The sequence below is a fragment of the Cricetulus griseus genome, assembly GCF_003668045.3.
Source record: "Cricetulus griseus strain 17A/GY chromosome 1 unlocalized genomic scaffold, alternate assembly CriGri-PICRH-1.0 chr1_0, whole genome shotgun sequence".
NCBI classification, from domain to species: domain Eukaryota; kingdom Metazoa; phylum Chordata; class Mammalia; order Rodentia; family Cricetidae; genus Cricetulus; species Cricetulus griseus.
In genome coordinates, this window is record NW_023276806.1 from 269,125,689 (window position 1) to 269,149,787 (window position 24,099).

Genomic DNA, 24,099 nt, shown 5'->3' on the forward strand with positions numbered 1-24,099 from the left:
ACCAAAAGCATTTCTTTGAATGCCAGGGGTAAATTTGCTCACTTTCATTTTCTGCCTCGGTTTCAAATCAGCTCTGCAGAACGGAACAAAATCCACTCTGAGAGGCCCAGGCAGCTGTTGCAGATGCGAATGTGAACTGAGGAGGGAGGTGGGGCCTGTTCCTTTCTGTCAGTTATTTTCAAATTATGGAGATAATATTTAGATAAGGAAGGACTGATTCGGCTTTGTATATTTTTTCAGAGAAGAGTAAATCATTGCTGCTCTCTGCTCCACTAACATACCACAGGACCACCCTTCCTGGTCTTTAGAGAAAAAAAAAAAAAGGACGTTTATTGTCCCAAGCTCCCAAATTACTGGCAATGAAAGAATCTGACATATGTTCAAGTTGGGGAGGGGGGAAAGACTCAAGGGAGGATGGGCACAACATACTCAATCGATTAGCCAAGAGGAACAGCCTTTGATGTCAGGGCACCTTTCCAAATTTCACTTAAGACTCAAACAGTCTGTGGGAAATCAAAGTTCTCAATCGGAACTTCTGCCCCACTCCCCCAGTGCAACCATGGCCTGTGGCCCAGGAACGTTTTTTGCTTTTAACCATATGTAGATACTGCTCAATTTGAGAACATGTTCCTCTCCTGGCCCTTCCGACACTGAGCCCTTTAAGAAATGGATGTCTACATCTTCCATTTTCTCTCTGCTGTGTGAATGTTTTTCCCAGTTGTGTATATGTTTTAGGAACAGGAAGGTTCCTATTGAGGAAGATCAGTTGGTAGGGAGCAAGCCCTCCTAGACTTGATGTAGGGAGAGGTACTGATTCCTACAGATTTGAGGGAACGGCCACCATTATGTGTGCTCTACTGAATGAGCTGAGATCTGTACTGGAACCAAGGAAAGGAGCTGGGGCAGAAGAGCAGGGTAGCCAATGGAGGAGAAAGGAGACCCTTTGGGAAAAGGTGACAAAGGAAGAGATGTCATCAGAGATGGAAGAGGTGGGTCTCACCTTCAGAATAGCAAAGGCGCTATTATGGCTTCAGATCAGAAACTGTGACTTAGATTTTGGAAATTTGACTTCACAAGGGTCTTTGGATATCTAAGTAGAGCTATGAAAATATAGATATTGCCTAGGACCTTGGATCACTTTGGTATTTATAGAGAGAAGTTTCTCCAATAACTAAGAGTGTGAGAAACTTCTAGAAAGTACTACCTCAGTCCTTGTCTGCTCTAGCCTGGTTACAAATCTAAGGTACCATCCCACCCTGAGCCTGGACCTGAATACTATTAGATCATCATGGTGCCTTCTAGCATAGATGCCCTCACATACCAGTAGCATCTCCTAAAGACAGATGGTCAAGATGGCAGAGTCTTCATAGCAGTGAACACCCAAGGATAAGAAGCCCCTGAGAGAAAAGCATATGGGTAGGCAAAAAAGCCACTGGGCCTGACGATCCAGAACCCATATGAAGGAAAGAAATAACCTTTGCAATCTGTACTCTGGCCTCCACTTATACCCTGTGGCACAACTTGTATAAGCTTATATATACACAAAAATATATAATAGATGTAAAAAATTACCTAGAAATATTATATATTAAATGCCCAGCACGTGAAGAGGGGCTCCATAGACATTATAGGATGGGAGAGTTATTTGCCTAAGGAGTTTAATATATACAATTGTAGAAACCCCAAATGTTGTCCACTGCTAGTGTAGTGAGTTCCCCAACATGGAAATACCTCAGGCCCAAACTGGATACCTTACCCATGAAAGAGAAGTTGTAGAATCAATGACTCTACATTGCACAGACAGAATCAGGTCCTCTACAATGACCTGGAAGGGACTGGTAGTATCACATACTCCAAGCCCACAAGACCCAGACTCCTAGCTTGGAAGCGTAGAGATGACTCTCCTGCTGCAACATTCTCTGAAACTATGGACAAAATTGACTTCAGCATCTTAGAGAAGCCGTTTGATTAAAGAGTCCTTTTCCATCTTGATACCTTCAAAGACAACCTCAATTTAAGAAAGTCTCTCTTGCAGGCTGGGAAGATGTTAAGTAGGCAAAGTGTTTCCCACATGGCAAAACATAGTAACCTGAATTCTATCTGCATGGTCCACATAAAAATACGTGGAGTGGTAGGACGCACTCAGAGTGGGGAGGTGGAGACAAGTGGATCCCAGGGTGTAACTGGCTGCCCATCTACCAGATCTAGGCCTGAGAAAACAGGTAGATAGCATTGTGGTTTGAATGAAGAATGCCTCTAGAACACTTGTGATGGGGAATGTACTGTGTATGTTTATCTTATTGATTGTCAAATAAAATACTGTTTGGCCAATGAGACAGGAAATTAGACAGGACTAGGAGTCAAAGAGGATTCTGGGAAATATAGTAGAGAAGTGCTGACCCAGGCAGGAAGTAACATAGCAAGGAGACTCATATTTAAGCAAAGGAGAAACAGGAAGGGCCCTCTTTTCCCCTCCACTCCTGTTCCAGCAGCACAATGTGATCCCCCGGCAAGGAGGGACACCAATAAGGTGTCCGATAAGATAAGTATTATAAAATATATAGATTTATGATAATTAAGACTGAGCTAACAGATGAGGAATCCTAGTCATTGGCCAAGCAGCTTTGAACCTAATACAAGTTTCCGTGTACTCATTTGGGCCTAAGTCGGGCGGGTGGGTGGCATAAAGCTCACACGTGGCGGTGGGGCTCAGGCAGATTTTGGCGGAAAGATTTGTCTAACACACTTTGTCCCTGGGGGATGGAAGGGGTGGGGTGGGGGGTGGAAGTGTGGCCTTGCTGGAGGAGGTCCATCCCTGGGGATAGGCTCTGAGATTGCACAGACTCATCTGACTTCTAGTTCACTCTCTGCTTCGCCCTGGTGGCAAAGATGTAACGTCTCAGCTTCCTGCCCCTGCTTCTTGCTATGGTGCTTCCCTGCCATGGTGGATTCTTCTTCCTTGGGAGTTGCACACCAAAATAAATACCTTCTTCTATTAAGTCATTTCTGATCATGGTGTTTTATCATGGCAACAGAAAAGTAATGGACACGACGTCTGAGGAGGGACACCTGAGATGGAGTGGTAGGCTCTGCAACATCCCACACATCTGCATGTGTGCACTCATATGTGTACACATGCAAACAATGACATGCATGCAAGCCTCTCTCTGTCTGTCTCTCTGTGTCTCTCTCTCCCTGTGTGAGTGTCTCTCTCTGTCGCTCTCTTTTTCTCTCCGTAGATACAATAGTTTACAAAGAGCAGCTGCTGAAATCCATGAAATAACTCTTATCAGTGAAGGCTCCGCACCTCAAGGACATCGCCCTGAGCTGGAAGGACAGAGTGTGCACACACATCCCATTCCTGTCTCCAGGGTTCTTAGCTCTGCAGGAGGCCTTTGGGAAAGGAACTATTCTTTTGTAGCTCAGAAACAAATGGAGGCTTCTTTTTCTTTCCTTCAAGACCATTTTAAACAAATAAAAATACAACATCTGCATTTATAGACACTCACAAATCTATTGTTCAATATCCCTTGAGGATATATATATCCCTCAAGGCCTGTAACATAAGGGAACGTCTTCCCAGAGAAAAAAGAAGAAATGGAGAAGGTAATGTCACTCAAGAAGGAGTAACAAAAACAACAACAAAAGGCAAAGACAACACTGCAGGAATCTTGGAAGAGGCATGCTTTAGTTATTCCGCTTAACTCGGGTTTGAATAATACTACTGTGACATTTGCCACTCAACAAATCTTGGCTCCTTTTATCCAGTTTGCTTTTTTTTTTTTTTTCCAGTTGTAATTGTATCAGGAGAGCGAATCAAGCTGTGGGGTTTTGTTGTTGCTATTGTTGTTTGCTTGTCTATTTATTTGTTTTTAAAGAAATATTAGCTCCCAAAGATTCAGCAATGAGAGTGTGTGTGATGTTTTAAGTGTCACGAATTGAAAATATTGCTATAGAAATGCATACCCAAGTGGCAACATGAAATGGTAGAGAGTAGCAGCCTGCCTCATCAGAGTTTCTAAGGACATGGTGTTATGAGATGCTCAACACCGGATGGAAACCAGAGCAACAAGGCTTTAAATAAAGAGAACTCAAGAGTTCTTCCCTGACCCTGCCACAGCCCTGTGCAAGACTCACCATCCTCCAAGTACACTGTTAAGGCCATCACCAAACAAACTGGGTCTCTCAGCACCTCTGTTTGCTGTGCTCATCAACCCTGCAATTGAGTTAAGAGAAACCTTTGAATAACAAAGACCACAATAGTCTTAGTGGCTCTGACTTTTAAGTACCTAGAGATCTTCTGAGAAACAGGACAGAAATTAGCCACAAAGAGTCAAGGCAAACCCGTAATTTCATGGACTACTTTCATGAATGGAGTGCTGGAGGCTGGGGACCTACTCAGTGATAATAAATATAATTGTCCCCTTTATCTCCCCAACTTCCCTATCAGAAAAGCACTATCAAAACGAGCAAGCAACAAGAGTACATTCCTACTTCAATTTCCATTTCCATGAAAAATACCACTCTCAAAATATTAGTTTCATCTAGGTTGGCCTTTCCCAGAACATGCATAGTTGGACGTCAATGGACTGTGGTGTCGGAAGGATGCTGTTTAATTGAATTTTCAAATTAACTGGAAGCTAGATAGAAAACTGTCTTTTATCAGCTGTGGTAGGAATTGGTGCAAGGTGTTGGTGAATGACAATGATGATGGCCTATACAACCGTCATGTATGGTTACATCCTTGGGAATTTATATGTAAAGCAAATTCTGACTAAAAAAAAAATAAATAAATAAGCTCTCATTATCAGCTCTTCTTGTGTTCCAAACTCTCAGGTAGAACTCTCTACCAGACTCAATTAAAGAGTTCTGACCTCTCCATCTGCCCAGGCCAGGCCACTAAATTCAAACCTAATGATTAGCATATCATGAGAACAGAGCATCAGACCTCAACCATGAGAAGAGAGAATGACGCTTTACTTAATACCCCATGTGAGAGCTGGCCTACTTCAGCCCTGTGAGGGGTGAGTAGATTGCTTCCATGTCTTTTCCCAGTGCCCAACATCAAATCCCGGGCCTCAGACCATCTAGCCAGGTACTTGACACTGAGCTGCAGCCACAGCCCAGATTTTACCTGCTAATTAGAAATATTATTTAACAGTAAAAATAGATGTCACTTCATGGATAATTTCATGTCTTTGTTAATTAATTTTTTTCTAGGTGGTAGTGACATTTTGCATGTCACTTCTGTATGTCTTGAACTATCCTGAGTGTGAATGTCCCACTCACCACAATGAGTATCATTACAGATAAGTATTTTCAAGTGTGGTTGGTTATGTAATAAAGAAGCACACAACGGAGGAAATGGAAAAGCGAATGTGTGATGGTTAATATTGATTGTCAGCTTTACAAGATGTAGTGTCACCTAGGAGACAAACCTCTAGGCATGACTGTAGAAGAGTATCTAGATTAAATTAATTGAGGTTGAAATACCCACTATTCCCTGGACTAAAGTCCCAGACTGAAGAAAAAAGAAGGAAGCAAGCTTAGCAGCAGCATTTATCTCTCTCTGCTTCCTGACTTTGAATGCACTGTGACCATTTGCATCAAGCATTTGCCGCCATGACTATCCCACCAAGATAGACTCTGCCTTCCACCCAAAATAAACTATTTCTTCTTTAAGTGTTGTTGTCAAGTGTTTTACCAGAGCAACATTAGAACAACTGATACAGAAACTCACTCAGGAGCAGCTTAAGAAGATCATTCTAAAAACCTACACAGTTCTATGTAAATTGAATTTAATTCTGAAGCATATCTTTTATACCCAGCACATTGCTCTTTTGTTAACATGGTAATAGCCCTATTATGTGACATGTGAATTCTCCATGTATGATTGAGGCACTTAGAAGCAATGAGTATGGAATACATATTTGAATTTAAACTTGTCGATTTATAGTTTTATAAATTAATAGTAATTAGATACTAATAATGTGATTTTGAACTTTGTATCTTAGATCTGGTGACAGTGAAGGCCATCTATGATATTTTGAAGCTGTGGTTTTGTTTAGGAACTTAACTCCCAAATACAACACTGGATGGGACTGTGTTGAGCCCTGTGCAGCCAAGAACTTGGAAGCTTCCCAAGAATATATTTTGGCAAAGGCAGGGCAGAATCTGCATGAATGAGACCTCAGTCTCCCCACATAAATACATCAATGCAGGTACAGAAAATAAGGGGTGAGCCTACAGACTGATAAGCCACCATTATAGGGAGATGCACTGGCCCTTTGTATGGACTTCTGAGTAAGACAGGTTTCCATAATTCAGGCTTCAGGACAAAATGTGATGACCGAGTCACCACAGCACTTACAGACAAGGGTCCACTGACCTCGGAAAACAGAAGTGTGACTTCTTTTGGTTTCCCAGTCCACTACTGTGACAGACAGCTGTCTGCAATGAGAATTTAAAAGCCTCAACTGCATAGGTCTTAGCCCAAAGAACGATCAGGTTCATCTTGAGGTCTGAGTCTACAGGTTCAGGAGATTTGTGAATTATATGAGATCACAGGCATCTCTCTCAAGCCTAACATATCTTCCCTATCACAATTCACCCCAGGAGAACAGCAGGTAGGAGATAGACGTGGATAAAAAAAAAATCTATGGGAACCCATCAGCATTCTCGGAAGAGTCCCAGACATGTGTTCACCTCACACACAAAGGGGAACACGTCAGTGAGCCTGTTGTGTGACACTGAACTTGTAAAAAAATAAATTGAACACATGCTTATTTACTCCACTCTTGACTAACTGCCCACGACTAATTGCAAGGATGCCAACACATATGAAGAATTGCAAAGGAAAGCAACGCCATAAAGAAACAAAATCCACTAATGCCAATCATAAAAACACCACATTATTTAGTTTCCTACTGAGCTTGTTAGTAGGCATCTGTGAGCACTATCTGTGTTAGTGATGGAGAGAAATGTGACTCAAACCAGTCACCATCATGAAGGGTGCTTCAGTTCTTAAACTTAGACATGCAAAGGGTATCATGCAGTGGGCACATCTTTCCAGAGCCAGATACTAGGGTTACAAGGCCAGAAATATAACACACACACACACAAACACACGCATGCACACACGCACACACGTGCGCGCACACACACACAGACACACACATGCACGAACTATGTGATATGTGATATATAGCATATATATTAGTATCATAATGTATCATATGTTACATAGACCTGCAGGCTAGGAAGAGATAAGATCAAAAATGACATAGAGAATCTCCTAGTACCATGAGATAATAGACACTGTAATAAACCATTTTTTTTATTTACATCATTTTAAGGGTGTTACAGAGCAGAAAGAAAGAACTCACCCAGAGTTATGGAAACCAGAGACAATTTCTACAAAAAAGTGAAACTGAAGCTGGAGTTGTTTTGTTTTGTTTCCTAAAGTGAGCAAGAGATATTTTTTTTAAATGAATTGGTCCAAGGGGGAAGTTGCGTAGTTTACACAAAGGGAACAGCCCAGGCAATGTCCTCAAACTGAGAAGAAGTATAGAGTTCCAGAGAAACAGAAAGACTTGCATAACTCCTAATCATTTATTTATTATTCTAAATGACTCGGGGGGCATAAATCCTTCTTAGTGAACTCGCCTCTTGATCTTAAAGTGGTCACTTGAATTCCCCTGGGTCTCCCAAACAATGCTGTTGTAAGCAGCAACTATAATAATGTATGTGAAATATGCAGGGATTGTAAAACAATTTGTAAGCTTAAGGCATGTATAGGGAACAGTAAGTGGGACACCAGTTTGTTGAAACCCTGTGTGGTTGAGGAAAGACGCCTGGCTCTGACTGGACCTGTGAGTAGAGACACACTTGAGCTTCTCATGTCTGTTCCGCATCTCGTCTAACACCTCCTACTTGCTGGGAAGGTTAAGCTATGCCTTCCAGTAGCAGGTACAGGGGCCACCTGTCTTTAGTATCAGTGGTCAGCTTGTCACTGAGGGAGTGTCCCAGCTTCATTTCTGTTGCTGTGTTAAAATACTCCAATTTAAAAAAAATAAGAAATATAGGATAAAGGGTTTGCTTGAGATCATAAATTCAGGTTACAGTTCATCACTGCGGGGAAGTCAGAGCAGGAACTCAAAACCATCAGTCACACCACATCCACAATCAAAAGCAAAGAGAGAGAATGAATACATGCTTGCTTGCTCAGCTTAATCTCTCCACTCTTACATAGTTCGGTACCCACTGCCTAGGGAATGAGGCAGCCCACAGTGGACTAAGCCTGTCTCCTAACCCAGTGTTGACAATCCCTCACTGAAACTGTCTTCCCAGGTGATTGTAGGTGATATCAACTCGGTAGTTAAAGCTACCCATCGCAGAGGGACTGCCGGACAGGAAAACAGTGGAAGTGCTCAGATTCTAGGCACAACACACTGAGTTAAAAGCATCCTCAGTGAGAAAAGGGGACCCTGGGATTTTAAAAGAAAACATTTGCAAGGTAAGATTCTAGCAGGGAAAGAGACGTTCCCAGAAGACATGCAAGTTGAGGAAGGGCATGGGGGTGTGAAAAGATTTTAGAACGCTACAGACTGGAGACCTGTAACGACAGTCAAAGGAAGTAGTTTGGGAGGCCTGTGCTCTTCAGAGTCAATCTGAGGTATGTTTAAATTGTAACTGAGGCCAGCAAGTCACGAATAATCAGTTTGTCTTGGAGAATTCTGGAATTATAAATAAAAGGATACAAAGCATTGTCCAAGGTAAATATTGACATGACTGAAGAGGGACCAGAAAAACTTTTCATGAAGCCAAAACACTGAATCTGGGGGAGATGTTTCATATTCTTACAATAAACACTCGAGTGCACGAGGTTGAAGGACGGGTGGGAAGAAGCCTGTGTACTGGAAAATCAATTTAGAACAAAGACCGGCTCAAATGCGCAGTAGTAACACTGTCAGATTTGTAGTAACTTTTAAGACCACATTACTTCTTGGAATCAGTTGCCCCATCCAGACACCTAGGTTCCCACAGATACGAAAGGGCTCATATTCATATCCTGAAGCAACTTCCAAGTTTATATTGTAACAGGCACGCATTAATTTCTTCCTCAACTCCAAGCTGCTAGGATCGAAGTGTTCTGGGAAGTCCCTTCAGAACAGCTGGGCTTCTGCTAGGCCTAAGCCCTCCCACTATTCCAGTGACAAATCATTCTATTGGCTAAGGCAAATCTCCTGGACAGCTGAGGCAGGGCTGCCTTAATTCCTAAGGGTTCACACACCCTGCTTCCTCCCTGAAGGGTATTCAGGTGGGGTAACCTGAAACTCACAATAAACAGAAGCCCATTATTGCAGCTCTGTGGCAGCCAGTGAGGGATCTTGTCTGCAGAACACTGCCATCACTACCATGGCAACCAGTTCTTCAAAGCAGTCAAAAAAAAAAAAAAAATACAAGTTGAATTTCAGCTGGCAACATCCCAATTACCCAATTAGACAAAGCTACAAAGCCTTTTTAGAATAATCTCAGATCATAAATGAGTCAGTATCTCAGGCCCAAACCATGGCTTTCTGATACCTAGAAAATGAAAGTTTGTGGGTCCTCTACAGAATGGCTTTTTTGTCATTATTAGGCGTGGGGGCGGGGGCTAATCAAGACTGCATTTGTACAAGTCTCTGCACTAAAGTAACATGTAATTGTGTCCCATGGGGAGCCATGTAATCCTACGTTTATTTTTCCCACTTACCAGATGGGAAAACTAAGGAGCTATATGTAGATGCATCCCTGGGGGAACCCAGAAAGAAGCTAGGGTGGGAAAAATCTGGGTTTCTCCTACTTCTTCATTCTGGATACTTTGGTGGGTAGCTCCATGAGGCTGGGGAAATCAAACCCCTTCACCTATATTTTCACTTTGACGGTGGCTTTATCCCTCAACCCTTCTCCACCTATTTAGTCAGACTTTTTGGGTTTTTTGTTGTTGTTGATTTTTGTTTTTTGTTTTTTTTTTCTTTTTGCTGTGACCGAGTAGCTGAGAAAGTCAACTGAAAGACAGGAACTCTTTAGTTTCCTTGTGGCTCCGAAGGGTTCAGTCCATGTGTACCTAGACCCGTGTGTTCAGACAGACCATCACACAGCAAGTGTGTGGAGAACAAAGTTGGTCATGTCATAATGGACAGGAAAAAGAAAAAAAGACAGACTACAGATAGGGGTGGGGCAAGGGGTACACTAAGGACACATCTGTAGTGACCTCCTCCAGCAAGACCCCTCCCTGGACACCACTCAGTAAGGCTGTCGTGTAATGAACACACCCGAAGATTAATCCATTCATCAGGTAGGAGGCCTCCAGACCTAACCATCTCTGGAAATCCCATCATTCACCACTTTTGCCCCCAAACATGCTTTAGAAATCTGCTTGATGTTTCTCAAGCCAAACAAGTAGACAATTAAGGTTAATGAACCCCCCCCACACACACACATCCTTTCCTTCCTGGGCAGGGGGTGGGGCTTCAAGCATCTACCCACATAACAGTTTCCATCTACTATGGGTACACAGATGCCACGCTCTCCTCACATGGAATGGGTCAGAGCTTCATTCTCCAGTAAAGTCCAGATTACACAGCCATAATATTCAATACCGAGTCCTGAACCTCTATGGCTCAAAAAATGACTGTATTTAGAAATGGGCCTCTGAGGATGTCATTCAAGTTGAAATGGAGTCATCTGAGTGAGATCTCACCAATATGACTAATATCTTAAAAGGAAGGAACCACACAGACAACACACTACTGAGGAAAGACCATATGAGAAGACAGGGAGAAGTGGCCATCCACGAACCCAGGAGAAACACCTCAGAAGAAAAATACCTGTCAGTAGACATGCTCTGGGGTTGTAAGAATACATTTTTTTATTGTGTAATCTTCTCAGGAAATGGCATCTTGTCATAGCATCCCCAGCACCATGCTTAGAATGAAAGTCAAGGTATCCCCACTGCCTCAAGTTAATAGAGTCGGCTGCTCCATGCCCAGCCACAGGTCCAGAGCTCCACCATGCCATGAGCTTGTAGCACTCCATTAATGCCCCAAGATGTTCTCCGTTGACCTAAAACTAACATCTCTATCTCTAACAGTCTCCCTCTTCCCTTCAGAACTGAGTCCAGAATGGTGACTTCATGAAGTAAACCTTAGTCTCTTACAAGTAGCCCTAAGCCTCCAGGGACACATGCCCCATTTCCTGTATGTGTTCAATCTTTGTGATCTTTCTAAGGGACAGAAACCCCTTTTGACCACAGGTTATGAGTGAGGACATTTAAACCCATGAACCAAAATGCAGTCTCCTGGCTGTGTGGTCCATCTCTGGGGTACAGTTCTACACACCAACTGTATTTGAACTACAAAAGAAACACATGCATGTCACCCTGTGCTTTCCTTGAAAGTGGACAGGTAGTTTGAATAGTGAATGTCCATCTGTGCCTCAGTTTTCTTCCTTATCTATTAAAATGGGGACAACCATCATTTGTGTGTTCCTGGTTTAGAAGGGCTTCATGAGCCACTTCATTTAAAAAGTATTATTTTATTAATTAACTAGTAGTGTTAACAGCAATTGATTGCATGACTATTGCCCCAAGAATGTGAGCCCCTCTCTCCTGCATATCTTGACCTCCCCAATACCAAGGGGTAGGGCATCATCCTCTGCACACGGCAGGTGCTATGCGTGCAGTTGTTTGCATGCTGATTGGACATGTCATTTTGAACAGGCCCCACGTGTGCTTGTTCCTCTCCCCATCACAGCAAAAGCACAACCCAATGACTGTCCTCCCCATCCAGTGCTCCCTGTCATGGCGTCTGTACTTTCTGCTCTGTCCCTTCCCTACACTGGCTATTCTGTGACCCCCTTGCTTATCTTAAACCTGTCCACTCTGTCTCAGAGGTTCTACTGTGGTTTTGCCCCAGCTCTGCTATGCCTTTCTCAGGACATCATCGCTGCATACTTGCCTCGGCATCTGCCTTCTGTTTCAGTTAGAGTACGTGCTCCGTGAAGGCTGAACTCAGATTCACTCCTGCGACTCCTGGTGAGTTAGCATATAGTGGCCACTAAATAGTTCATGCCTGAAAAAGAAAAGGATGAGCATATGAATCTCCAAAGCCTTCACAACGTATGCCAAAGGGTAAGTATTGTGGTTTATGGATGAGAAATAGCATGACATACATTTAACAAGGGAAGGAGCTTAAATTTTATCCATTTCTCTGATTCCAAAATTCTCTCCACAGTGCCAGTCACCCAATCTTAAAGGACTGGCATGCTGCCTTCAAAACCTTCCACACAGCATCTATTTATCACTGATTTACCATGCAAATAATTTTAGTTTAAAGAAAAGAGGGCCAGCGAGATGACTCAGAAGGTAAAGGCACCTGTCACCAAGCCTGATGACCTGAGTTCAATACCCCAGACCCACGTGGTGGAAGGAGAGAATCAATTCCCAAAAGTTATGTTCTGACCTCCACATGCAGACCATGACATGTGTACACACATATACATACACAGTGAATAAAGATAGTGAGAGAGAATAGAAAGAATTCAATGGAGTAAATGATATGGAAATAGTCTTGTATGTATTCAAATTCAAAGTACCCATCAGTGGCTGGTGAAACAGTGGTTCCTGCATCTGGAAATACTGATCCACATGGTCTCTCTTGGTACACCCCTGGGGCTGGTTCTAAACTCAGCCACTCTGTCATTTAGGACCCTCTAAAACCTGCAGAATCGTGTACCAACTCCCTCTAATTCATCTGGCTTCCTGTTCTTCGATCCCTCTGCTCTTTCGTGATTCATTGACACAAGTCCAGATCCAGTGTGAAGAAGCCTTCAAGGCTCCCCTCGGAAGACCATGACTGAAGACAGATAGTGGCAAGAGCTCACGGGAGCCTATGTACATGGCTGTATCCCAACTGCAGGCAAGAAAGCAAGGTGAGAGAGGAGGGAAGCGGGCAATTCTTTGAAAGCTAGAGACCATCGTAACACAAGGAGGAAAACCTCTCACAGAGATAAAGATTGGGGACATAATCAAGAAAAGTGGATTCTATAAAACTTGATTGGTTGGGCAAAAATCTACAATTATCCCCCAAATAATTACCTGGGTAAAGAAAAAAAAAGCACCAAGAGGCTTTGCCTGATTAGGAAGGGCCAATCAGCACAGACAAGGAAAGATGCCCTCAACCACTGGAGCCCAGCCACAATGAACTGACTGTTTAAGGAAGTATGGCGGTTCATTAGCTTCTGCTCCTATATGTGCATGTTTCTCATGGATATTTATTCTTGGCAACGTAAGTGTTGAACATTTTGTTTTTACAGTGATTTCATGTCTACCTCGGGCATTTATAAATATCCAGTCTGTGCTCCTCTCTGTGAGAGAGAGAAGTGAAGAAGAGGGTCCTGGGCCTTGCTGCAGCCATAAATGAGAGTGTATCAAGGAAAGATAGGATCTCACTGTCACCCTAACCGCTTCAAACTCGAGATTCTCCTGCCTCTGCTTCCCGAGTGCTGGAAGCACAGGCCTGCACCACTATGTGGGATGAATGGGTTTGACCCTGATGCCCTGGGGGTGGTACAAGACAATCTCTTTGTATCCATGAGAAATATGCACATATAGGAGCAGAAGCTAATGAACCACCATACTTCCTTAAACTGTCAGTTCATTGTGGCTGGGCTCCAGTGGTTGAGAACATCTTTCCTTGTCTGTGCTGATTGGCCCTTCCTAATCAGGCAAGCCTCTTGGTGCTTTTTTTTTTTTCTTTACCCAGGCAATTATTTGGGGGATAATTGTAGATTTTTGCCCAACCAATCAAGTTTTATAGAATCATAGCAGCAATGTTGTAATGAGTGAATCGGTGAGTGTGGGCAGGGCACACAGAATGTTGTCTGGCATAAGACAAGGAGATAAAGGCTTACCCACTTCTACAGGGACACATTGGAAAGTACTGCAAGGAATAGATACGCAAAACAATTTCAAGGCCCTGGAGTGAGAAATGCTTTTTATTCTTGTCTACACATTTTTCAGCCTTTCAAAATTCTCTTAATTACACACAATAAGCACATGTCACTGTTTAATCTGAAAATGTTAATTTCTTTTTTTTTTAATTGTGGAGATGAAGAAAGGTGGTGAGACAGGAGAAGAAGGGGATACATGGAGGACATAGAGCTCTTCCCCTGGCCAACCCACTCTGCCAATATCAATGATCTCGGGGGACATGACAAAACCCTTTTCGGGTATATAACATCTACCTGTTCAAAGTTAGCACTCAGAGATCACCATAGTGGAGCACACTTTGAATCCCAGCACTCAGAAGGGAGGCAGAGACAGGCAGATCTCTGTGAGTTTGAGACCAGTCTGATCTACATAGGGAGTACCAGCCCTGAAAAAGGAAAAACAAAGGAGAAAGGGACGAAGGGAGGGAGGGACGGAGGGAGGGAATGAGGAAGGAAGGGAATGAGGAAGGAAATTTTAAACATGACATTTGAATTTGAGGGGCTGGAAAAGGGGTTCAACTGTTGCTCTTGCAGAAGACTCATGTTCAATTCCCAGCACCCTCATGGTGGCTCACAACCATCTGTAGCTCCAGTTCCAGGGGATCTGATGCCTTCTTCTGGACTCCATGGCCAGCAGGTATGTTTGTAGTGCAAAGACATACATGTAGACAAAACACCCATATACATAAAAAAATATCTATTTTTTAAGCAAATAGCCAGGCGTGGTGGCTTACATCTGAAATGCTAAGCCTCAAGATGCTAAAGCAGGAGGATCACGGCAAGTTTTGAAGTCATCCTGGTATATATAGTGAGTTTCAGACCAGCCTAGGCTATAGGGTGTCTCGAAATAATAATAATAATTAATAATAATAATAATGGTGATGATGATAACAATATTAATTGATAATAATAATAAAACCAACAACCACAGGAAAAAAAATCAGAAACAAAATTGAATGAAATGTGAAATTTGGCCCTGATACATAATAGATGATTTTTCAAAGTTAATTTATTCTTTATGAGTACCCATCAGGTTCACTTTTATCAAACCCACACATTTTCTAAACTTAGTTTGAGTATCTGGACAAATACTGCTTAGGCCTCTTAAGCTATTATCCTTTGTGTTTACAGAATCATTTGGTAAAGGAAAATTCCTTTCCTGTAGAATGGAGTGAACAAATCTTTGAAACTAGAATGTGTACAGTTCATACTGCATGTATGTCAAATTAAAAAAAAATGGTGCTGATTAGTAAATATATATATATATATATATATATATATCGTAACTGAATATTTTAAATGCAACAGTAGGTTTTGGCAGTGAGGAGAAGAGATTCTTATCAATCTAAAAGTGGGTGTCATCCCACTGTTCAGTGCCTTAATCCGTTTCTTAAATAGAGGGAACAAATTTGATGATTAAGATGTGTAATGGAAAATTTTCACAGCAGAGCGAAGAGGTGACAAGAGAGCACGTGCTGCCAAAGTGTGACCCTTGAAGAAACCTAGAAGAATGTGTGCATTGGTTTGCAAGCTGTTGGCAGTAACACCCTGAGACAGCCTCTCTGTGCTAATGGCACGGTCCTTATGCAGTATTAAAACACCATACAGCCTTTCCTAAGACCAAGAGCAAAGGAGATGCAGGCTATGCACTGATGAGGGAGAAGGGAGTGCCAGTGAGCTTGTGGATATAAGTTGTTCATACACATCCATATTTTTAAAAAAGACTTGGGTTTGGCTTCTTTGAGAGAACAGAACCCATAGGGTGTGTATATGATATATAGGGGGCTTTATTTGATTAGTTTGCAGGATGGGGATGAGGCTGTCAGCATGCTGGAAAGGCTTAGAACCTCGTGGCTGCTAAGCAGGAGGGGGGAAGGCATTCAGCAGTCCCAATCTGGCTGTGAAGGAGCTCAGGGGAGGAGGGCAGGGAATCACCCTTCAACAACAGCTGTCTTCCACTCACGTTGGACGGCCAGAGAAGCTGGGGTCTGATGGCCAAGAAGGGCTCCAACGTCAGGAAAAGCAATAGGATGCTTTCCCTCAGACTTCTTCCTGTCTGTACCACCAGAAAGTGTTGCCCACTCTGGAGGTTCAGTCTTCTCCCCTACTTAATCCCTCATAGAAAAGCCCTCACACACCTGCCCAAAGGGGTCTCTCTTAGTTGACTTGAGATCCAAAGAAGTTGATAGTCAAGATTAAGCAGCAGAAAAACATATTCCTAATACAAGAAAAACAATGGTTAACCAGTACCCTATGTTAAAACTCATCCCCCTTCAGTCAATAATTCAGAATCCACTGTGACCACGGAAGTAAACAGATGTAATAAGGCCTAACAGGGTTTGTGACGTATCTTGATGCTTAGAATTCAATCCAAAAGGCAAAATGTACAGTTTAGTGGTGAACTACATATCATGTCAGTACTCGCTGGAGCATCTGCTGCACAAAGCTAACGCAGTCTGTTCATGTTCTTCCATTGGTCCAGTGGTATAGGCCTAAGCATCTGCAGCTGTCAATTCCTTCTGAACAAGGGCCAAGGTCTTCTATCCTCAGAAGCCCAGATTTAGGTCCTATGTAGGTGAGGCCAACATTCAGGTATCTCTAATAGTTCCTTCTTAGGGATAGGCTGGGGTATTTGAGAGAACGAATGTAGTAACTACAGTCAAAGAGAAGTTTGATTCAATGTCACAAGATGACTTCTTAGGTTTCCTACAGATGAGTTCAGATGTCAGGATTAGGGAATGTATAAATAGCAAAGATGGTCACAGGTGCCAGAGGGCTAGCTCACCTTCCTCAGTCTCCTCACCACCTTAACAACCTGGAACTCAGTGTGTATGCAGGTCCTAGAGAAGGCTCCATGGGTCCACAGAGTTACCCATGGTGTCCACCAATATGCTTGGTATACATTTGGCACTCAATACTCAGGACTTAATGAGATAATGATGCTATGTTGACATTACATACTATCCTCTTTTTCTGAGTCACTGTTGCCTTTCTCACAATAATAAGGGACCTCAAGATTCCACATGGAGGCACCATGGAAGCTAAGCATCCAATTGAATCCCAGTTTAAATCCCACCTCTGATACATAACAGCCACAAACATGTCTACCACGTTAAATACATGTTAGTCATTATTTAGAAACTACTCTTACCCATGCTCCTCGACTCACTATAGGGCTGTCTCCAAGTAAGACTGTTGTAACTTGAGAATGTCAGAAGTTAGCAAAGTGCTTGATTCACCTGGCTTTCCATCTATGGCAGCTCTTCAGCACAGCTGTGGCCCTCCACTTGCATATCACAAGCCTGGGAAATGATTTGCCTTTAACCTGCCTCTACTGTATAAACACTGCTTGTACACAATTGCAAAGTTGGAAAGCCAGTCAGTCAAACCAACATGGTAGAGACTATTTGTTATGTCCCAACCCCTGCCGGTCTCATATCAACCCAAAGGGAGACTTTCTCTTCATCCTCACACACAGATAAAGAAACTATATGTTAAGTGTCCTCCTCCAAAGTCCCAAAGACAGCACTGGAAGCCTAGCTGTGATACCTAGCTGTGTGGCCTTGAATAAGTCCCCTGAGCTTACTTAGTCCTGTTCCTCTACTCAACAATTATGTGTTACATACATACTACTTTTTTTGTTGCCATGACAAAGTATTTATTAAAGTAACTCAAGAAAGGGAGGGTTTGTTGTGGCTGGCAGCAGAGAAGCTATGGCAGTGAGAAAGTGAGGTAGCTGGTCGCATTGCATCTACAGTCAGAAAGCAGAGAGGAGACAGGATGTGGGTCTAGGCTATCAAACCTGAAGGACCACTCCCATTGACTCATCCATACACTTGTGCTGTAGAGCTGGTCTTGCATCTTCTACCATTATTCCTTCTAGATACCTGGCCAATTACCCCAACTAACACTGTCAGTCTACATGTGTTATTTCCATAGATTCTCATGCTGTCATTTCACACTAGATAGAGCTTAAGAACATCCCCAGTCTGCTCTCAGCTTCCTTCCAACCCTGTACTGAGCCAGCCCATCTAAGAATCTGTTGTCCAGTCACAAGGAGCCTTGTATGTGGCTACGGGTGTGTGCCAAGGAAAAGGGACTGGACCAGAGTAGAGAGCAGGACAAGGCTTACTCATCTACTTGTTGGTCCAGCTACTTGAGCATTCTGTCCTGTTTATGGCTGATGTCAGACAGAGGAGGAAGAAGAGAAAAGGAAGAAAAATGAGGAGGAGAAGGGAAAAGAGAAAGAAGAGGGGGGAGGGGAGTATTTAATAATTCTACTCAATCATCAGAAATTGTAAAACCTCTATCTCATGGTGGTCAGCTATGACACTGATCTTGCTTAATGGTACACAGTCAAGTGTCCCATTTTCTTGTGGACCAGAAACTATTTTCAGGATGTACATTGCTGTCTAATACACAGGGAATTAATCTAGAACCTTAAGGATTTCCACCATGCTCCTACTCAGTCCATGCCATGCATGCCTCTTAGTATGTTCTACTGTTCAGACTAACAGTGTCCAGGATCTTCCAGGTGGCAGAGCTTCTTAGCATGTGTGTTAGATCTGCTAGAGAGTTCTTTCTTGGCCTTGACCCACTCAAAACTGGCAGTAATCCATGTCACATAGTAAATGGAATGAAGCACTAATGCCAAACTTGGGATATGCTACCTTAGAGCTTTAAAAAAAAAAAAAAGCTGACTCATTGTTGATCATTCTTAGTGAGAGATGGAGAAAATGAAATAGCGTGTCCTTTTCCTTGGAGACAATGTTTCAGGGTGACCCTGACAACCTGATATCTAAAAACATCACCAACTTAGTAAGTTGTCTATTTAAGCTGATCTTTTGCCTCCTGAAATGCATATATTCTTTTTTCCAAAATGTCCACTTAATTGCTTATCTGAGCCAGTTACTATTATGCCAGTAATGCAAAACACAAGTGTGGTGCTCTGCACCTATCTATCCTCTTCAGACTAAAGGATGACAGTGAAAAGGAAAAATAACAAAGTCATATCTGGAGAATGTCTTTTCCTGTGAACATAAGATGTTTCTGATTTTTCTCACTGACAGGGATAGAAAAAAAACTCTCTTGTTAGGTCAATGACCACACACAGCTGTACATGTCAGATGCCACCAAATATGCCCCTTCCAGCAGAACATCAGAAACTGAAACCACTGCTTTCTTAAGTGTCAATGTATTGCTGATGACTGTGACCCATTCAGTTTAGTAGGGGTCAAGTCTTAGATTTAAGTAGTAATATGATAAGATCATCAACCCTGCATCCCCGAAACTTAAAAGTTAGGCACATTCAGCAACACCCCATTACCACATACAAGTGATCTAGCCATGTAAGGCTAGGCTCAAAGGCACAGGTAAGTCACAGGAAGAAATGGCCCAATGTCCCATTGTTCCCACAGCTACTGTCCTCTTTCTCTATGATGTTGTGTACCTACCTATGAACTATTTGGTATGTCCCTATAATTGTCTAGAGGAGGAAGGGACCACAGGTCCTGCTTTGTATGAAGTTATGAACGCAGAACTTCCTGCAAGTTATGAAGGCAGAACCCAAAGAAGTATCTAGGGCACTGTTACTCTCTGGAACATCCCTTAAGGACAATGCTAAAGGAAAATATTCCTAGTGGTCAGAGCACTGGGCAGTGTGTTCCACTTGGAAGTCGATATCTAGACAGGCAGTTATAAACCAACTCATGAGTTGTGGCTAATGCTTTGGCTTGACTATCACTGATAGGGGCGTGATTTAAAAACTGACAACAAAGTAATCTGAGGAGGAGATATGTGGATAGGTCACTCTGAGTGAGCAAAAAGAATGTATGTTTGTGTTTCCTATGAGTACTCACAGAGAGAAGATCTAAACAAAGGAAGATTTAAATAATTCAGTATATATGATAGTAGTCAGCCTCTTTCCCAACTTATTCCTGTCATCAACAAGACAATCATGGTGACAAGGATGGACACCATTAATAGGCTCAGCCTGAATATGGCCATCACTGAGTACCAACTATACAGACTGAACCTCTTCTATGGCATCATCCCCAGTACTATTCATCAGCTTTTGAGTGATGCTTTGATTGCTGGGTCACTTGCTCCATGGAGAGCCATGACATAGAAATTCTGAACATAGATTTATGTCTCTCTGAATGAAATTCTGCTCAAATTACCATGGGAGAACTCATAGACATCTTGGTCCTCCATCAGGTCCTCCACAGAGAATCACCTATGACCTAGAAAATTACTTCACAGCTAAAGGGGAGTGGTAGTGGCCCATGCTTATAGAATTCACTGGTCTTATCTTGTTGCCCAACATCCTAATAATGGCTTGACAGAACAAGTGTCATGGCCTTTGGAGGACTCAATTGCAGGGCCAACCAGGCCACAATATCTTGAGGGACTTAGGCAAAATTCTGCAGAAGGCTTTATATTTTCTGAGCCAGCATCTAATACATGGTGCTGTTCCTCCCATAGTCAGGAATTAAGGGGCCGGAATAAAGTTGTTCTCCTCAACATTGTTCCTACTGACACACAAGCAAAATTGAGAATATTGCATACAGGAGTAACTCCACCAATAGACACAGCAGTGATCCCACTGAACCAAGATGAAGGTTTCATGCCACAATGCTTTATCTCCTCATGTCTCAGAATGGATGAACAGAAATAAGTGTTATGATACATGCTCATTGACTCTAACTTTCAGGGCCAACTTGAATGAGTAGTCCACAATAAAGGGAAGAAATACTATGTCTGTACTATTAGACAAACTCTGGGCCCCCTAGTATTACCTTGTCCTGTGACTCTAAGGTCAAGGAAACACTACAAGAGCCCAGTCTAGACCAACCTGGAGTCAATTTACATAAAGAACCATGACCAGCTTAATGAAGTCAAATGCAATCCAGAGTATGCCACAGAAAAAAGGCAGTAACAAACACCAGCTATGACCAGTTATAGAGGCAAAGACCATAATTCTCACACATAAGTATTTCCTTAATTTTTTATGAATGTACACACACATATGCACACACACACACACACACACACACACACACACACACACACACACACACAAAATCTATGGGTTTGTTTTCTTTTCTTTCTTATTCTATCTCATTAAATATAAAATAGATTGATTTTTATACCAGTGTTTAAATGTTGTTAATTGTACATCATAGTATTTAAATTATAGACTATCAAGGGAAAAGTTAATACTGCTTAAAATTTTTATCTGCTCTTCAGAAGGGCTTGTGGTTGTGCAGGGTAGTCATGTCATACTAGCAGAATTACAATGCTATTATCTTTATTTAGAGATTGTGACTATGGTGTGTATGAGTGCCAATCTGATAACAGGTATGTTTGTAATGGCTTGTTTTATGTTCTAACCAGACTGGGATAATATTTCTGGGAATGTCTGTGAGGGTGACATGCATGTGGGATGTTTACAAAGGCAAACATTGTGGAATAATACTTTCCAAGAAATGAAAAACAAAACAAAACAAAACAAAAAAAGGAACAGGGTAGAGCACAGAGAAAAGTCTGAGTGAAGACTCTACTGATCCCATGGTGAAAACTGGAGATGGGTCGCCTTTTGGAGTTGCTATAGAGCCTCAGTATGGACATCTACTGGTTCCCAAATGCAGTCTGCCCCTGGAGAAGGGAGATGCCAGGGGCTAGACAACTCCTTCCACCAAAGGCAGTCTTGAAGAGCAGCTTACACTCTCAGCACCTGAGGGTGTAAAGTGGGGACCAGCTTCCATGAGAGAGCATATTAGACACAAACCCTTAAAATAAAATGAAAACTCACAAAGACCTAAGTCAGCAACCATGCCTTTAGTGGAAATCTGTTACTGAATTCCAAAGGACAAAGGCATTGTATCATAAATTTCAAGGCTAAACTCTTTGAAAGAAGCATACACTCTTCCTATGTCTCTATAAAATAATGAGCTTCTTTTCTGTGAAATAATCCTTCTGTACACTGTGAAGATGTGTTGCTCTTGTTGTTCATAAAAAGCTGATTGGGAGGTAGCTAGGCGGGATTTTCAGGGCAGAGAGAATGCTGGGGAGAAGGGTGGAGTCTGGTGAAGGTTGGGTGTAATGATTTCACTAGACCTAAGATAAATGATAAATGGGTGTTTTATTGGGGAACCACCTACACAGAACAATAAAGAACCACTGCGGCCTATCTCTGCCCTTCTAATTCGATCTGCAAACCAAGAGAGAGAGAGAGAGAGAGAGAGAGAGAGAGAGAGAGAGAGAGAGAGACCATGCCTCACACTTTCCTCTTTCTGCTTCCATCCACCTGAAGCCATGACCAAAGGGGTGTGGCTACTGTTACAGGTTCACAGGCAAGATGCCATTACAGTCTGGAGAGATGCCATGAGATGATGAAGAAGCAGTATGGGAAGTAGGTAGATGAGGTAAACAGCCCTTGGGGCAGCACATAGATTAATAGAAATGGGTTAATTTAAATTATGAGCTAGCAAAAAAAAAGAAAAGAAAAGAAAAACAAGCCTAAACTATCAACCAAACATTTATAAATAGTATTAGGTCTCTGTGTGGTTATTTGGGAATGGGCTGGTGGGACAGAAAAGCCTGCCTATGCTTCTTTAGAAAGGTTAGTTGCTAGAAGAGTGGCATTTGCATCCTCCAACAACCTTCAGCTTTCACAGATGATGCAAGCCAACCTGTGTTGTTTTAGGCCATGAACCAAGAACAAAAGCAGAGTTGACCTTATTTCCCAGAGCAGGCTGTTGAGCTATTGTCACATGCCCAGTCCTCCCAGCTTCACGTTTTCCTGCACACTGAGTGGCTATCCTTAAGAAACAGAAGTCTTTTTCATAGTAACTCCCACCCAGCATGCTTCAAGGTAGTTTGGCATCCAAGTAAGGAAACCTGGGTTTGTGACCAGCTGTCTAATTAGCTGTGTGACCTCAGGCAGGTCATTTCCCTTCTTCTGGCCTCAACTTGCTCCCTAAGGATAGGAGGCATGCACTAGATCTGATATTGTGAGCACACAACTTGTGCATACTTGCTTATCCTTCTCTTGTAAGGTATGACATTGTTAATCCAAGGAGGTATTCTCTTCTGCTGAACTCAGATAAGACACCCTTCTCTGCATACTGCTCCAGGAAATCACTGCTAATTAATCAACTCCAGTGCTCAGCATGAAGACTAAAGACCACCTCTGAGCTCAAGGTTCCCTTCTTGAATCCACATGCTCAGAGACACGAACAGAGAATCACAAGCCAAGACATCCCCAGGGACTCTGGCACATAAATATCCTCAAATCACACAGTATCAGAAGACCATAAAAACACTCAGATGTTCAGGAGAGGTTCCAGATCATGCTGTCATTTTCTTCAATGCCCCCATCTTCTCTTCTTCTAGATAGGCTGTGGCCAGAAGTTCCACCCATAGCTTAAGCTCCAGCCATAACTACCTGGAACCTGACCCCATTAAAGAACCTCAAAGCTGAGGTAGCTTCAAAACCTGTCAATCACAGATGAAGCTGTCACAGAAAGAGCCAGCTTTGGAACACTTCACCTCAGAAGCTCACACTGCCTCTGGTCCTCACAAGCTATTAATTAACAAAACTTTTTTAATTTTACATGGTACACAAATACCCATCATCTCCAAATTGCCAAAATCACACAAGATCATTGTTCCTCTCCCAACAAGGATGGGAGTAAGAAACCAGCTAATCTAGCTTGAGCAAGAGCATCCATCTTCTTGCTCAGCCCACTGGATCCCCTGCTAAGCCCAAAGCTCCCTTTTTCTCCTTCTTCATATACCACCTTCCTCCTCCCCTGGATTTCTGTAGCTCATTCTGCATAATGAGGGTTTTAAAAGACACACTCTGGGGTTCCCAGAAGAATTGAGAGTCCTCATTAGGGTCCATCTATTAAAGCACTTCAACTATTTTGAAATCCCCAACTCTGTCCTTGTTCTCTGATTGGTCAGTCATATTGGCAGTTATAGTGCATTCTGCAGTAGGCCCAACCACTGTCAGAAATAGTAACTGAGTTCCCCATATTGCCAACTCAAAGCCTGATCTCTCCA